The following is a 12,302-nucleotide window of genomic DNA, read 5'->3' on the forward strand; positions in this document are numbered from 1 at the left end:
CTGCTCCTCATTCTCTGAGTACACCAGGACGTCATCTAAGAACGCTACGCAGTTCTTGTAGAGCAATGGCCCCAGGACGTGATTCATGAATGATTGAAAACAGGCGGAGCCCGCTTGTAATCCGAAAGGCATAACCAGGTACTCAAAAGCCCCCAAGGGGGTGAACATAGTGGTCTTCCACTCATCCCCCTTTCTCACACGTATCAAGTTATATGCCCCCCTAAGGTCCAGCTTGGTAAAAATTTTCCCTTTTCTCACCCGTGTCAGAATGTCATCAATTCTAGGCATAGGGAAAGTCACTGGTTCTGACACTGCATTTAGGGCCCTGAAATCACATACAAGCCTGGGTTTACCCGTGTTTTTTTTGTCCACAAAGAACACTGGGCTGCCCCCCACCGCTCGTGACTCTCTGATGAAACCTCGCTTGAGATTCTTGTCAATGAACTCCCTTAACTCCTGCATCTCACTGTCTGACATTGCATACAGCTTGCCCACTGGCAATTGTGCTCCTGGGAGTAAGGTAATTTGACAGTCAAAGGGTCTGTGCGGGGGCAGTTTATCTGCTTCTTTTTCGCTGAATACGTCAATCAAGTCAGCGTATTGTGGTGGCACCTTCCCCTTGTCCATCACTTCCATCCCTGCTAGAGTGGCCCTGGCGCCTGCCTGACCCTCTCCCTCCTTGCAGTGTTCTAGGCAATGTGCTGATCCAAAGGAAACCACTCTCTGATGCCAGCCTACTAGCGGATCGTGTAGTGCCAGCCAGCTCATTCCCAAGATAATAGGAGCTCCTCCCAAGGTGGCTACGTTAAACGCTATCAGTTCTGTGTGTCGTGCCACCCTCATTATCATTGGTACAGTCTGTTGGCTCACTTCTCCTCCCAACAGCTCCCTCCCATCAATCGTGGTAACCTGCAAAGGCTTACTTAATGCGATAGTCTGTATCTGGTGTTCAGCTGCAAACTCCTTACTCATGAAATTACATGAGCTACCTGAATCCAATAGCGCTTTTATCTTTAGTGGGTGTCCGTTTGCCAGTTCCAGCAACACCTCTATCACAAGCGCTGGTCTTGGGGGTTCCGGCGTGGGCACATTCACTACTCCCTGGCCTGGCTGCTGCGCCCTGATGTTGGCAGCCAGGCGTTGGCTTTTACTTGCTCCTTGATTTCTTCCTCCTCCTTTCCCCCAACAGTTCCCGCCATCCCTTGCCATTCCTTCCTTTGCGGACAGACTCTGGCAAAGTGACCTGGCTGTTGGCAGAGATAACATCTCTTGGCGCTCTTTCCCTCCTTCTTCCGCCCCTCACTGGTGTTTGAAACTGCGTGCGCGCGCGCTGTTCCAAGTTCCATCGGCTCTGCTGGCGGGAAAGGCTGCTCCGGAATCTCTGGAATGCGGAAGTCCTTCCAACGTTCCCCCTTTCCTTCCCGCTTTTCCATAGCTCTAGCTTCCTGGCGTGCTCCTATGGACAGCGCTGATTTAGTCAGCTGATCCATAGACTCCGCCCTAGGCGCCCGGGAAAGTTCATCTTTCACTGCCGGAGAGAGACCTTCTTCAAACAGCATTTGAATAGGTTCACTAGCAAGGTCCCACCCCAGTCTATGAATCAGCATGGTGAACTCAGTCCAGTACTCACGTACAGATCGGCTCCCCTGTTTACACGCCATTAACTGCCTGCGCACCACCCCCTGCTCAATCTCGCTGGAAAACATCAAGTCCATGGCGCGCAAAAACTTCATTGTGTCCTTTAAGATTTCATTATTGGCTGCCATCAGGGGCCGAACCCAGTCCTTCGCCCCTCCCTCTAGATGGCCAATCACGTACGCCACTCTAGAGTTCTCATCGGGGAAGTCATCAAACAGTAGATTGAGAGCATATTGCATCTCTGTCCTAAAGGCTTGATAGTTCCTGGGATCCCCCCCAAATTTCTGCACCAATCCAGGCACCCTTCTGGCAAGTGGGGTGGTTTTCCCCTTATCCGCATCTTGAGCCCTCCTCTCCTCGAGCCTCGCCGTTTGCAGCGCGAGCTGGACCTCCAACGCCCTGTACCTTTCTTCCAGGCTTGGACCTGCTCCCGCTCCAGCTGCTCCGGTTCCTGCTGGTTCACTCATGATGCCCTCTGCTTGCACAAGCTGCTTTCAGAGACTGTCAGATTGCTGTGATGGGATAATGAGCTGCTTGTGCGTAAAAGCTTGATCCCTCTGGGGTTTGGCTGGTCATCCAAACCGAGGCACTAACGGAGCCCCCAAAGCATGGCTCTGTCAGTCGCTGGTAGAATCTGACAGTGGGCGTCTACGGAACTTACGCCAACATAAAAGCTGTTTGACGGACATGCGCCTTCGTGACTCTCTGCGTGACAGTTTCCGGCGAAGGGTGGGAGTTCCTAAGGGGGGTCTTGTTCCCTCTTCACTATTCTCATTAGAAGTATCCCAGAGCCTCCCCTCCGCTGTAACTCCTGCACTCCCCCTGCTGGTTCCTTCTTCTGCTGCAGAGTCTCTCCTATTCTCCTGGAGCCTGTCCACCACCTGTCCTTCCGATGGCAGTTCCCTGACACCTACAAAGATCATTTTCCTGGACCTTGGTTCACCCTTTCTGTGATTGGCCTTTGGGATGAGGACCTAAGCCGCACAGCCAAACACATGCAGGAAATCCACCTTGGGCTTCTTACAGTGCAGCAGAAAATAGGGCGTGTCCCCCCCCCACTTGAATTGAACACTCTATTCTGTATGAAGCACACAGTCTTGTAACTCTCCGCCCAAAAAACGCTGTGGGAGGCCTGAGTCAGCAAGCATAATATTCGCCGCTTCTTGAAGCGTTTGATTCTTCCGTTCCGCAATTCCATTCTGTTGGGGACTATGCGGAGCTGTCAATCTATGACTGATACCCTTCTGTCTGAAGAAAGACTGCAGCACAGAACCTGTGAATTCCGCCCCCGATCAGACTGAAAGGAAATGTGCTGGTCCCGGGGGGGGAGGTTACCGTGAGTCGAGGGTCTGGAGACTGTCCACCAAGTGCGAAGCGGGGTCCAAAGCGAGGAACCGGGCAAGGTCAGGAACTCTGGAAGAACAGGGCTGGGTGCTGGCAGAAACAGGTTTCCAACGACGTTGCTCCCGCAACCTGGGACCGGGCTGACTGGCCTTTATCTTCTCTGAGGCCAGGGGCAGTCCTGGCCCACAGGTGACCCGCCTCTCCTGGCCTTAAGGCGAGCACTCCTCCTGAGAGAACTCAGTTCCCTCCGCCTCACTGCCCTGAGCCTCTGCAGCTCAGGAGAGGCTGGAGGGTTACTGGACCCAGGGGGAGGCTCACCTTCCCCTGACAGGGCTGGGAGAGGCGCACCTGTAAGCAATGGGTCCTAAATCACCTCCAGAGCCAGAGTGGATTCATCTGGTGTCTGCTCCTGAGGATCCAGCACAGGTGCAGGCCCTTCAGATTCAAGGCCCTGCCCCAGCTCAGCCAGCCTTGGAGGCAGGGACTCCTGTGCAGGCTGGGATTCCTCCGGTTCAGCCTCTGAATCAGATTCCCAGGCCATCACACCATCCCCCTTCCCAGGCCCCCCCTCAACCGAGGGTCTGGACCCGGCTTGCTGGGGTACGCCGCACAGAAATCGCAGAGGCAAGCAGGCGCGTGGACGTTGGCTGCTGGTTCCCAGGAACGGTCCTAAGGTCCATACCCCTTCCAGTCTATGAGATACTGCAGCTTTCCCTTGCAGTATCGGGAGTCCAGAATGCGTTCCACCTCGTACTCAGGCTCCCCCTGAACCAAAACTGGCTGCGGTCGGGGACGGTTCGGGTGGAACTTGTCGGGCGGGGCCACCGGACTCAGAAGGGACCTGTGGAATACCTGGTGAACCTTCAGGGTTGCGGGCAACCGGAGACGGAATGCCACAGGTGAGACCTGGTCCACGATGGGAAACGGGCCGGTGAAACGGGCGTCCAGCTTCCGCAAAGGTCAAGAGGGGTGGAGGTGACGAGTGGAGAGCCATACCAGGTCACTGACATGGAGTTCCAGCCCCACCTGGCGGTGACGGTCGGCCTGGACCTCTTACGCCTCCTTGGCCTGGCGCAGTTGCTCCATCAATAGTTGTTGCTGAGACTGGAGCTCCTGAAGCTACTCTGTCACTGCAGGGACCGCAGATGCTGGCAGCACATCCGGGAACAGCTGCGGATGATAACCGTAACTGGCCGGGAACGGGGTCTGCTGGGTGGACGCGTTCACCGCGTTGTTGTAGGCGTTGTTGTAGGTGAACTCCGCCAATGCTAGGTCGACCCAGTCATCCTGCTGGTAGCTGCAGTAACACCGGAGGTACTGCTCCAGCACCGCGTTCACCCATTCTGTCTGGCCATCGGTCTGTGGGTGGTAGGCTGATGATAGACAGACCTCTGTCCCAAGGGTCTGGTGCAATGCTCGCCAGAAACAGGATGTGAACTGGATGCCCCGGTCTGACACCACATGCTCAGGTAGGCCGTGCAGGCGGAAGACATGCTGAAGGTATAGCTGAGCAGTTTCCTTAGCTGTGGGTACGGATGGGTACGGATGCACAGTGCGCCATCTTAGTGAAATTGTCGGAGAAGACTAGGAGGCAGGTACAGCCACGAGACGGGGGTAAGTCCACCACAAAGTCCAGCGAAACCGTGTGCCAAGGACGTGGTGGGACTGGCAACGGCTGAAGTAGGCTCGGGGGTCGCCTGGCAGACGTCACAACCAGCGACGTAACTAGCCACGTCAGCCTTCAGGCGGGGCCACCAAAACTCGCAGCTTACCAGATGGGTGGTCTGATACCACCCAAAGTGTCCCGCTGCTGGGGCATCATGGGTCATCCGGAGAACCTCAGCCCACAGTGGCCCTGGCGGGATGTACAGGCAACCGTGGTGCAGGAGAGGGCCTGGTGCAAGACCAGCCCCGGATACTGAGGGCATGACCCTTCGGCCAGTTCCCAGAGTCGTTCCTGGGCCCAAGTGTCGACCCGCTGCTGTTCCCGCACCCGAGCCTGCAGTGGCTCAGCCTCCTGAGTGGCCAGGAACGCAGCCGGTGGTTGGTACTGCTTGCTGTACCGTGTCTGCGATGTCTTCGGGTTTCTGGGACAGGGCATCCGCCTTCTGATTTTGGGAGCTGGGGATGTAGCAGATCCGGAACTGGAACCGAGAGAAGAACAATGCCCACCGGATCTGCCTTTGGTTCAGCTTGCGGGTGGTCTGGAGGTACTCCAGGTTCTGGTGGTCGGTTCTCACCTCCACCGGGTGTCATGCCCCCTCAAGATGGTGGTGCCAGACCTCAAAGGCCACCTTGATGACCAGTAGTTCCCGCTCCCACACGGTATAGTTATGCTCCACCGGAAGGAGCTGGCGGGAATAGAAGGCGCAGGGTAACTGTGGCGCATCAGGTCCGTGCTGCTGGGACAAGACGGCACCGAGAGCCGTGCTGAAGGTGTCGGTCTCTACCATAAAGGATCGAGAGGGATCAGGATGTTGCAAGATCAGCGCCCTCTTGAAACAGGCTTTCAACCCCTGAAACGCCTCCTCTGCCTCCTTGTCCCAGGAAAATGGTGTCTTGGGGCGCAGCAGCCGGGTCAACGGGGTAGTGCGATGAGCATAATCTGCAATGAAGGTCCAGTAATAGTTGGCGAACCCCAGGAATCGCTGTAGGGCCTTGCGGTTCTGAGGTGCCGCCCATTCCCGAACCGCTGCCACCTTCCCAGGATCCATCTGCACCCCATCTGGAGAGAGTCGGTGACCAAAGAAGTCCACTGACCGCTGATGGAACTCGCATTTGCTGAGCTTCGCATACAGGCGATGCTCCCGCAAGCGCTGCAGCACGGTCCGGACATGACCCTCGTGGCGAGCCGGGTCACGGGAGAAAATCAGAATGTCATCTAAGTACACCACCATGTACTTGTCTAGTAAGTCCTGGAACACGTGATTGATGTACCGTTGGAACACAGCGGGCGTGTTGCACAATCCGAAGGGCATTACCAGGTATTCGAACTGCCCATACCGGGTCCCGAATGCTGTCTTCCACTCATCCCCGGCTCAGATCCGAATTAAATTGTAGGCCCCCTAGAGGTCTAGCTTGGTGAACACCTGCGCCCCTTGCACCCGCTCCAGCAACTCCGAGATAAGGGGCAAGGGGTACCGGTCTGGGATAGTAATCTTGTTCAGGGCCTGGTAGTCATGGCAAAGACGAAGCGCTCCCCACACTTCTTCTTAACGAAGAGCACTGGAGCAGCGGTGGGTGAGGTGTAAGGCCGAATGAACCCACGCTCCAGGTTCTTGCGAAGGAAGTCCTGCAAAGCTTCACGCTCCGGCTCCGTAAGAGAGTATAGGCAACTCACAGGCAGGGGCGCCCCGGTCAGAGGTCTATGCCACAGTCGAAAGACCGATGGGGCAGCAGCTGGTCTGCCCCCCATTCCTCAAACACGTCTTGGTAGTCCCGGTAAACAGCCTCATCAGTGGGCCCGGCTGCTAACATCTCAAACCGCGCATGGGGACACGGGTCTGGGAAGTGCACAGTCCGATTGACCCAGTCAATCCAAACATTGTGAGACTCCAGCCAGTCCATCCCGAGCACCAGGGGAAACCAAGGCATGGTAGCAATGTCCAGAGTTCGCACCTCCCGGTGCTGCTAGTGACACAGAACCAAGGGCTGTGTCTCCTTTGTAACGGCACCCGAGGGCAGGAGCCGCCCATCAATTGCCTCCACCTGTACCGGTTCTGACTTATCCTGGAGTGGCACCTGATGGTGGGCGGCAAAAGCAGAGTCCATATACGAGCGGGTTGTCCCTGAATCCACCAGAGCATGGGTGAGAATCCAGGGCCCGCCAGGGGGGTATAGGTGCACTGGAACCATGAGGTGTCGCAATTCCACCGGTGAGGGCCCCATTGCATGGTTTGGGACCCCGGGTACCCAGGGCCTTTGACTACCGGGGTTGGCGGTTTCCCTGCGGCCTGCATCTTCTAAGGACAGGATCGGGCGTAATGTCCACTCCCACTGCAGTAGAGACACAGGTTCCCCTCCCGACGCCGCGTCTTCTCCGAGGGGGAGAGGCGAGTTCGCGCTGCCCCAAGCTGCGCTGGCTCGTCCAGCAACTCGGCTGTGGCTGTGGATCTGCTGGGAACGACTGGAGCCAGGAGCCGGGAGTGCTGGCGGTCCCGGGCCTGGCAACGGTCCTCCAACCGATCGCCTATCTGCAGGCTCCGCTGAATGAGGGCGTCCAGCATGGTGGGGCGATCCAGCGTGGCCAGCTGGTCCAGTATCTCGTCCGACAGTCCCTCGAGATACTGGTCCCGAAGTGTAGAGTCATACCAAGACAAGTCCTGTGCCAACAGCCGAAATTCTGTGACGTAGGCGGCGGCTGTGGACTTGTCCTGTCTCAACCAACAAATCGCCCGATTGGCTTGGCTCCCCTTCAGAGGGTTGCCAAACGCAGTCTCCAAGTGGTTACAGAACCCCACATAGTCTGTTAGCAAAGGGGAGTCTTGCCGGAGCAGTGGCAAGGCCCACTTGGCCGCCTGGTCCTTTAACAAACTGATCAAGAAGTGCACCTTGGTGCGATCGTCAGGAAAATTCCGGGCTCGCCCCTGAATATACAGCTTGGCCTAGGCGAGGAACATGGGAAAGCTGGCCGGAGACCCATCAAATTTCTCTGGCAGGGCCACTGGGTACTTGCCAGGAACTGGGGCATTGGCCCCAGGAGCCGGTAAGGCCTCCAACTGCTGCTGAAGCGCCGTAAGCGCATTGCTTAGCTGCTGAACGGTGTGAGTCAAGGCCTGGTTCTCCTGAGCCAATGCCACCAATGCAGCTGCCTGATCGACCATGGCTTCTGGCTCTTCCCGAACGCACCCCAACGAAGGGGGAGTGCGGGTGTGGCAGGAGCAAACTGTGCTGGTCCCGGGGGGAGGTTACCGTGAGGCATGGTCAGAGTCCGGTCCTGGGTCAAGATTTCTGGAGACTGTCCACCAAGGGCGAAGCAGGGTCCAAAGCGAGGAACCGGGCAAGGTCGGGAACTCCGGAAGAACAGGGCTGGGTGCTGGCAGAAACAGGTTTCCAACGACGTTGCTCCCGCAACCTGGGACCGGGCTGACTGGCCTTTATCTTCTCTGAGGCCAGGGGCGGTCCCAGCCCACAGGTGACCCGCCTCTCCTGGCCTTAAGGCGAGCACTCCTCCTGAGAGAACCCAGTTCCCTCCGCCTCACTGCCCTGAGCCTCTGCAGCTCAGGAGAGGCTGGAGGGTTACTGGACCCAGGGGGAGGCTCACCTTCCCCTGACAGGGCTGGGAGAGGCGCACCTGTACGCAATGGGTCCTAAATCACCTCCGGAGCCAGAGTGGATTCATCTGGTGTCTGCTACTGAGGATCCGGCACAGGTGCAGGCACTTCAGATTCAAGGCCCTGCCCCAGCTCAGCTGGCCCTGGAGGCGGGGACTGCTGTGCAGGCTGGGATTCCTCCGGTTCAGCCTCTGAATCAGATTCCCACCACATATGATAAAAAGTCCCTTCCTTTTCTTTACATTTCCAACATTTATTACACACTTTATACATTCTTGCTAACTTCACTGGTGTTATATACCATCTACATACCATTTTCATAACATTTTCTTTTAACGCAGTACAGGCCGTAAATTTTAACTTTTCGTTCCATAGTTTTATCCATTCACATAACTGTATATTATATCTAAAATCTCTAGCCCAATGAATCATAACCAATTTAATTTCTTCATCTTTAGTATACCATTCTAGCAGCAATTTATACATCTTCGATAAAATTTTAAATTCATTATTCAATATCTCTATTTGAAATTTTGATTCTTTTTAAACATAACCTTTTTCTTTTAGTTCTTTTTTAAACATTCCATTAACCTGATAATAATGCAACCAATCATTAACATATTCTTTAACTTCCTCGTAGGGTTTCAATTTCCATTTACTTCCTTCTTTAACAATCAAGTTCCCATATGTTACCCAATTCCCCCTCATATTGATCTTCTTTACACTCATCACCTCTAATGGAGACAACCAGTGTGGTATCCTTGGTTCTAATAGGTTTTTATACCTATCCCAAGCTTCTATAAGAGATCTTCTGAAGATGTGGTTTTCAAAGCCTTTGTGAATTTTTTTTCTTATCACACCATAAATATGCGTGCCAACCAAATCTGTTATCAAATCCTTCCAAGTCTAACAATTCTCCATTTTCTAATCTCATTCACTCCTTCAACCAACAGAGGCATGATGCTTCATAATACAATTTCAGGTCTGGTAGGGCGAAGCCTCCTCTTTCTTTCGCATCTGTTAACAACTTAAATTGTATTCTTGGCTTCTTACCCTGCCAGATATACCTTGAAATTGTTCTTTGCCATTCTTTATATATTATTGCCCCTTTGATTATCGGGATTGTCTGAAATAAAAATAGCATCTTTGGTAACACGATCATCTTTATCATTGAAATTCTTCCCCCAAATGATAACTTTATCCTCCCCCACACCTCCAGGTTCCTTTTAATTCCATTCCACATTGGTATATAGTTGTTTTGAAACAGATCAATATTTTTGGGGGTTAACCAAATTCCCAAATATTTAACCTTCTTAACCACTTCTATTCCTATTTGTTGTTGCATTGTTTCTATCAGACCTTGTTCCATGTTTTTAGCAATTATTTTAGTTTTCTTCTTATTTAGTATGAATCCTGCTACTTGACCAAACTGTTCTATCTCCTCTAAAACCTCTTTAACACTTCTTAACGGTTCTTCCACAGTCAATACCAGATCATCGGCAAAGGCTTTAACCTTGTACTCATTATGACCGACTGTTACCCCTCTTATTGATTTATTTTTCCTTATAGATCTCAGAAAGATTTCCAACACCAAGATGAATAATAGTGGTGAAAGAGGACATCCCTGTCTTGTACCTTTAGTTATTTTTATATCTTCTGTCATCGCATTATTTACAATCAATTTTGCTCTTTGTTCCATATATATATAGCTTTTATACCATTAAAAAACTCTTGACCTACATCCATAGCTTCTAAATTTTTTAACATAAAATCCCAAGATATATTATCAAAGGCCTTTTCTGCATCTACAAATATCAACATAGCTTGTTTTTCATTTCTGGCTGTCAGATATTCCAAAATATTAATTATATTTCTTATATTATCTTTCATCTGTCTGCCAGGTAGAAAACCAGCTTGATCTTTATGAATCACTTCTTGTAATAACTTTTTCATCCTCTTAGCTAAAATACTTGCAAATAACTTGTAATCATTGTTTAACAACAAAATAGGCCTATAGTTTTTTACTTGTGTTAGATCAGAGTCTTGTTTTGGAATAAACGTGATAAAAGCTTCTTTCCAAGTTAGAGGAATTTCCTTTTTCTTTAAGATATTATTCATAACTTCTTTCAATGGTACTAGTAGGATGTGTTTCATCTCTTTATATTACCTTGCCGTAAATCCATCTGGTCCCGGTGTCTTTCCTTTTTTAAATTGCTTTATAGCCTCTTTTATCTCTTCAGTTTCTCTTGGGTCATTCAGTCTGTCTCTTTTATCAGTCGGGATTTTCTGCACCTCTTTTTCCTTTAAAAAAATTTCTATTTTTTTCATATTGCTCTTCTCTCTTCTTTTATATAAATGTCTATAAAAATCCAAGAATCCTTTTCTAATTCCTTTTGGATTATCTATTTCGGTTCCCTCAACAATGATTTTGTTAATTGTATTCTGTTCCTTTCTTTTCTTAATCTGCCAAGCCAACCATTTTCCTGATTAGCAAATTCGAAATTTCTTGGTTTCATTCTTTTAATATTCCATTCCACTTCTTTATTTATTATCATTGCAAATTGTGTTTGTAGAATCTTTATATTTTGTTTTATTTTCAAATTGTTTGGTCTTTTGATTAGTTTTTTCTCATTTTCCATTATTTGTTTCAAAATCTCTTTTTCCCCTTTCTCTCTAAATTTTTTTAAATCAAATTCTGCTGAATAAAGAAACCTCTCATCACGGCTTTGCTGGCATCCCATACTATATTCATTTTCGTTTCTTTATTAGAATTGTTTACAAAATAGTCCGTCAAAATTTTGTGTGCTTTCATTAAAATTTCTTGATCATTGAGAATGTTCTCATTTATTCTCCATCTAAACGTTTTTTCTTCAAATCCCTTTATTTCCAATTTTATTGCATTATGATCCGAGATTACCTTTGGTTGAATTTCAATCCCTGATCAATGCAGCCGCCTCCCCCTTGTGTTGGATTGTGAATAGCCAGGTGTGTCTCGAAAAATCATCAATCAGGACCAGAACATGCTTTGATCCACTTAAAGAAGCTACCTGCATCGGTCCACATAAATCTGCGTGAACCAGCTCAAAGGGTTTGCTGGTCCTCCTGTCTGACCTGGGATATGTGCATGTCGTGACCTTCAATTGTTTACACGCTCGACAATCTAGGAATTTGTCACATGCTTTAAACCCACACCCAACCGTGTTCTCAGTGGCCCTTTTAACATAAGACCACCCCGCATGCGCAAATCTGTGATGCCATAGATGTAAACAATTATCATGTGATGGTACATTTGCACACTGCACTTGTGCCTCTTCAGGGGGTTCTGCAACAGCAGCATTTGCAACAGGCATCTGCACCAGGAAAAGCCTGTCTCTCCCCTCAACGCTGTGGATCTTCTTTCCATCCCTGTAAAAATAGCACATGTTGTTAGTAAACACCACATCAAAGCCATCAGCAACAAGAGCTGACACACTTAAAAGAGAATTGGCGATCTCAGGCACCACAAAAGCCTGCACTTCATGATCTATAAAGGAACAGTACAAAGAACCAGATTCAGTTAACTGTCTCTTCGAACCATCAGCCAGTGACACAAATCGACCACTTTTAACTTTCTTGCAGTTTCTGAGGAGCCCACTAGATGGCACTAGGCAATGGGTAGCTCCAGTGTCCACAACAAGAGTCATAGTGGCTCTCTGGCTGTCTTCCAACGCTGTCATAGCAACACTCCCCCCCCCCCCCCGACTGGGGCCTTTGTTGCTTCCCAGAGACACCATCGCAGCTGTGAGATGATAAAACGACTTGTCCTTGTTTTTCTCCTGGCCTGCTCCTTTCCCACATCTCTGCTGGGAACCGGCTCTGGAACTGCCGCTTATCTGCTTTGTTGACATTCCTTTCCGGCCAGTGTCCTTGCCTTCCTGGGCCTCTAGCGGACAATTGCGTACCAGATGTGTATTGCTGCCACATCAACAGAATCTTTTGGAAGTGAAAGCTTTTACACAGTCTTCGCTGCCTCTGGCTGCCACCCCCCACTCCTTCTTAGGGTGCAGC

The sequence above is a fragment of the Podarcis gaigeae genome, assembly GCF_964106915.1.
Source record: "Podarcis gaigeae genome assembly, chromosome: W".
Taxonomy (NCBI): Eukaryota; Metazoa; Chordata; class Lepidosauria; order Squamata; family Lacertidae; genus Podarcis; species Podarcis gaigeae.